We start from the raw sequence: 6,514 nt of genomic DNA on the forward strand, positions 1-6,514 counted from the left end.
CTCCAAGGAGATTATGTTGAAAAATAAAAAAAAATTTACCCAAAAAAAATTGTTTTTATACTTCATTCTAAGGACTTATTGAACTACCCTCGTATATTTAAGCAGAATGAGAATTATTAATAAAACAGTGGACTTGTTAACAAAAAAAAAACGAATTTTCTGGAAGAGTTCACTTTTCTGTGGGACTGTACTTAGATTACGTAACAGCTCAAGGAAGGAGGGGGGGGCGTGCCGAGACATATTATTACGATTTGGTACGGTAAGGGGGATGGGGTCCTTCACTCATGTACGTAATTCTTACAAATTCGCAGGAAATTTTACCTATAGATTACCCTATCGAAAAATCCGACGTAGGATACGACATCGGTAACGACGCCGAAAACTATGCAGGAACCGGAGTCGGAAACGACACCGTAAACGACATCTGAAACGGCACCGTAACCGACGCCGGAAACTAGCTCGGAATTTGGGACCGAATACGACGTCGTATCCGACGTCATTTACCACTCTGTTTCCGGTGTGAATTTTTTTTTTAATATGTACTAGTAACTACGATAGAAAATAATGTTTCCGCATAATGAAATCTATGCATTGTATAATTTATCCCAATTACAATAATAAAAGTGAGCTTCAGGGAATGGTATTCGCAAATGATTATAAGCAAAAGAAATATAGTTTTGCAGGATTTATTAAATCACACAAATAATTATGGCATAATAATAATAATAACAATGATAATGATAATATTAGTAGGGATAATCATTAAGGATAATAATTTCAGTATCAATAGTAATTTAAATTTGGAACAGTACATACGTACTCGGTATCATCTAATAGCATATGAACACAAACTTTTTCAATCTCGCCAGTTAGAATGAAAGATTCTTCTGTGTCAACCATTGTCACCTTTTGAATATCTTTACATTTTTCAGGAAATAAATTTACAGTGTGTACGTTTTAACAATCGTAAACTCCTTTTTTGAAACAGAATTTACTATAAAACTAATTAGCAACACATAAGTTCCACTATGTAACTGAGCAACAGTATTGTCAGATCTTTAATTTTTTTGTCGATGACATGTAGAGACAGCTATTTTTAACAATTTTGTTATAAAATACTGTTTTTAGAGAGGCTTCATTTTTGTGAACATAAATAGTCCACAGAAGATGCATAACCGAAATACCTTACATCCAAAATTTGTTGAGTTTTTTTACCATTGTCATACCTATGTGATTGCAAAAGTGTTTAACAATATGCGAGCAATAAGGATACACGGTAACTTTTAAGATTAACAGACTATATTTTAAGCTAATTCTACGACATATTTGGTGATGAACGCCATTCGCGGCATGGATGACAGTAAGTAAATCTCCGTTTCCACTTTCAAAGGCAAAGCAATTACGTACGCAAAGTAGACCCCAATTATAAACAGTTATTGCTAAATGTAAAAGTAAATGTACATTAAAAGTCATGGATACTTTTGAATGCAGGATCTCAGTTTTAGATACAAGTTCGTGAAGGAATTGATCAGTTAAATCCACTTCAAAAGTGGTAGTATCGTTTTTTAATAACAGATAAATTGCTTCTACGAATAAAGCCCAATGCAACAATAACTTGTCTGGTAAAATATTTTTAAGAGTGAGCAAGCTGTAAAATAGAGTCCAATTTTCATATTCTCTTGACTTCCAAAATCCTTTTTTCGTAAAGGAACGCGTTAGTCTAACAATTTGGTGCGGAGCTTTAATATTCGTCAAGAAAGTATCAATGCTGAAAACTAAAGTTTCAGAAAATAATCCACTTTTTTGCTTATTACCGAGCCAGGTTGTGGCAAACTGTTTTGCTATTCCAGAAACGAGATGCATGCTATCAGGTATGCAGCCATGAATAAAATGAAACTTAATTAAATTTATCAAATGAGAAGGGTTTTTGATTCCAAAAACAGGTTTTTCAGATTTAACTGCTTTTCCCATATTTATCATGGTGTCCATAAGATTTCTATTTTTCGGTACTTCATTCTGTAAAGTATATTTAATATTCCCGGAACATGTATTATTTCCTTTATTTTGAACCCACTCTCCAGGATGCATGCAGTTACTGCAACCGTAAGATCCATTAAATTGAACAAATCAGAGTAAAAATTTTAATAAAATCTTTTTTATTTTTTATTTTGCATTGAACTCCTTTTGTTGAAGGATAGATCATTTTTTCGACAAATGGCCCGAGAAAAACGCTCATGTTTGGCTTGTCTTTGCCAAACCATAGACCTGCTAAAATCAATTCTCTAGATCTCACATGTGGATGTAGTTCGTTTATCATTAAAAATATACGCCAAATAGAATTGCTGGAACTGCTAAATAAGGATGCTCCGCCTATGTTTAAAGTAGTTGTGGCATATGTGTTCTTGCTGTTCTGGCTTAAATTGTTAACAAATTCTCGGTAAAGCTTACCATCCTAAATGTCGCGTATGCGGCCTTTTTCGTCAACTCTTTCATTTATTATATAGCTAAAATACTCGCTATTATATTCAATTAGCTTTGATATGTGCAAAGAAATATCCATCATTACAAAAAAAATCCTCGTTATCATCATTTTTCACGTTAATTTTCGTTTTCCATATTTTACATTTAACAAACCCATCATTTTTCGTAAATTGTCCTATATATGCACCACATTTTGTGCATGTCGCATGAAGTTCCATATTATTTTTCGTATAGAACAGTTTGTCAATCAAATGATTTGTGTGTGAAAGAATATCGCATGTGAAAATACAGTTTATCATTAATAATAAATCTGTGATTTCAGTTAACGATAAAGCGTGAACAATTGCATATTTTAAAGTCATGAACATAATTTCTTGTACGCTTTTATTTACTGAAACTTTAATAGATATGTTGATAGTATCGCTATTTACCAAATCTTTAAAAAAGAGAAGGGCTGCTGGGATGGATCTTGGTCAAGTTGACTGACATCTATTTCTTCATCCAGTAAAAAATCATTTTCATTGAGCGCGTCTAAAAAGAAGTCATACTGATATCATTCTGAAATTTATAAACGTTTATTAAATACATTATTTCTGAGTCTTATTGATTTCAATCTTTAAAATAAAGGTTTCTACGCTGAAGTTATAAAAGACATTTTGCATTATCAACTATAAAAATGTATAATTCTCTAAGAAAAGACGATGAAATTTGGAGGGCTTGTTATCACCATGAATATCTTGAAACTGACCAAAGGATTTCTGAAAATATTTATTGCATTTTTTCAAGACTTAATAATATTTTCAAACTAAGTTTTTCATATCAAATTTTTTGTCATTAACATAATTGAAAGTTAATGCATGAGTAGAATAGACGTTTTAATCTTAAAATTTCAAATAAAATAATTTTGACTATTTTTGTAAAAAAAAAAATCATAAAGCTGGAAAAAGGGATGAGGTATGACAGAACTTCCCCATTCCCTTTTCAAGCTCGAAAAATTACTATTTTAAATACAAAATTTAATTTGTCTTATTTTTCATTGTATTTAAACAAACTTTGTATTACTTTTTAATTATGCATTTTTTGTAAATTTAAAATTTATAAAACTAAAATCTTTAGTTTTTTATTAAAAAAATCACTAATGCTTTCTCTATGAGGAAGTAACTATATTTGCTTACGGACAGCAAAGTAGTCATTAAATGAACAGCATAACACTCGAGATCAAATTCACAGATAGTTTAAGAAGTGCAGTTGAGCCTAATTTTAACTATACGACGTTCATGACTTCAAAAAAAGGGCACTTTGGAGCGGAAAATATTATATTAGAGTGTTCCAAAAAATTATAGGATACTTTTTTCCATGCCGTAGGGCAACGAATCCTTCCTATTTGTGAGGTTCACGAATGAACTAAATTGTTTGCTTATTTTAATTTTGATTTTTATGCTAATAATAATATATATTAATTATCCACTGAAAATTTTTCTGTATCATTTGTACAAATTGTAGGCGTAATGATGATATTATATTATTTTGAACTTAATAGAAGTAGCATTGATTTACCTCCTGCTGACTTACTTTTTTCCATCTATAGTATACCAAGATGATCTAGGTATTGGTATTTTACTCCCAGACTTCAAATACTTTTTATATTCTTTCCTCTTGTTTTCATCAATGATAATCTACAAAATATCAAATAAAATGTATATTTGATAAAAAAAGTTTTGCTTCTTCAAATCATGCAACACTTTACCATAAGCGTAATTTAGTATCTCAAGGTTTTCGACCACAATTTTTAATTTTTCATCAAATTTATTTTGTATACATAAATTGTTACATAAAAAATATTTTTCTGTGCTAATTCAAAATATATACGAAAATTAATAAATAAATAAAAATGTCCTGTTTTGCTATAGAACCTACAAAGTTTTTTTGCCCTGCCAGCAACATTTTAACAAAAAAGGTTCATAGGTTTTATATAAAAAACAATCTAGTTTGCTGATACAGCAAATGCTTTTTCTCCATTTGGATTTTATAATATTTCAATATTACCTTTACTTTTTTTAATTAAAAATTTATGAAGTATAAAGATATTCTTATTTGTATTTTTATTATTAAGATCATATATATCAATAAACATGCGCACCTGCCGGATCGGCTTGATTCAGAACGACTCAAAATCGTACGAAATCAGAACGAAGGACACTGACCTGCGTACGACCTCTCTAATAATTTTATTGTGATTTTATAAAATGTTGACTTAGAGTGCAAAGCAGTTCAAGTGGGCGTATGTATTGTTTGCAAATGGTTGCGTATATTCTTCTATTAGCTGGTAAGTATAACTTAAATAATATATTACAATAATTTTTATACTTACATGCTTCCGTATCCTAATCAAAAATTTGTAATACAATCGATAAATACTAAATTACATATTTCTTCATTATCTAGAGTTAATCCTTGAGTTTTAATCTAGAAAAATATGATTTACCATATATTTTACATTTTTAAAATAGTTTTTATGTTTTTATGTAATGTTATATTTCAAATTAAAGTGTGATAAATTAACCTATGATATATAAATGAAGTTATTAAGTTCATATAAAATAAGATTATTAAGTAAAATTACTTGGATTATTTTTTATGTAGAAATAGTGTTTTAAAAATGTGTTATATTCTTCTAGCAAAGAAGTCTGATATCCTAGAGGCGAAAAGGGAAAAACGTCTCAAATTTTTTAAATAAAAATAAAAGAAAAGACAAATATTAAACTGTATCATAGAATTAATTAATTAATAAATTAATGTATAAATTAATTAATCGGAGAAGGGGATATACAAATTTCTACTCCGAGTGAAATCGCTTTTCACCGCTTTTTATATATGTTTTAATTTTAATTTTCAATAATGTATTTCAAGTGTAATTGCTTAGCTTGTACAGTATCAAAACATATTTATAAAATTGTAACTTTTAGATTATGATGATACTATTGCGCTGGGAGTAAGATATTCCCTTCAATTATGCAGCGGTTCATTTGAACATGTATGTAATAAATTTTTTTATTTAACATTGGGTTCCAAGAAGAGAAAACTTTTGTAAATTGATACAGCTAGGCGGAAAACAAATGAGGAAATTTTGAAAAAGTAGAAGAAGCTAATAAACAGTCGTCGGACACTTGAGGATACATCTGAATCTGACAAAAATGATTCTTCAGAAGACAGTAATACCATAATTTATTATTTTTTAAATGACAAATTTCAAATTGTAACCGATAACTATATTTTCTTTACAACACCTTGTGAAGAGAAAGGTAGCACAAAGGACATATTGTTAAGCGAAGAAACAGTATATTAGTATATTAGTATATTAGTATATTAGATCACAATCATTTTTAGCCTCTTTGATTGATTCAATTTGCAGTTCAGTTTATTAAGTAAATATAGATAAATCTGCGCAATTTTGACTTGAATATACAAATCTGTAGGATCAAGTAATAGTAAGTTGGAGTATCCATTTCAAAATAGAAAAATTTCATTTTAATTAGAATTGTAGAAGAGAATTATTTCAAAAATTTAATCGACGACTATGAAATTCATATTTTTTATTTTAATGTATTTATAATTTGAAAATACATTTTCCTTACTCAAAGATTACCAAACAGAACATCAGAAAAACCAAATTGGTAATTCGACGAATTCCAGGACTCAAACTACAGAAACAGAAACGACAGGAACAGCTCCTCGAAGATCAGCTTCACCTCCTTGGCTTCAGCTTCATGAAGAGGCATATCAAGAGGATGTCAACGAACCTGACGAGGTAGATACGGGTTATTTTAACTATCAGCTTCCTCAGCGACTTAATGGCAAAGAGGTATACCAATAACTTCATACATGAATATTATTATGAAATATATATTTTTTCCCGACCACCCTTTAAAACGGGGGCCGTTCATTTTTCGGAACGGTAAAAATTAAGAAAGGTAAAATTTCAGAATGGGTTATTATACATAATGGTAAAACTTAGGAATAGCAAAAAGTAGGA

This window comes from Belonocnema kinseyi, chromosome 5 (genome assembly GCF_010883055.1).
Source record: "Belonocnema kinseyi isolate 2016_QV_RU_SX_M_011 chromosome 5, B_treatae_v1, whole genome shotgun sequence".
In the NCBI taxonomy this organism is placed as follows: Eukaryota; Metazoa; Arthropoda; class Insecta; order Hymenoptera; family Cynipidae; genus Belonocnema; species Belonocnema kinseyi.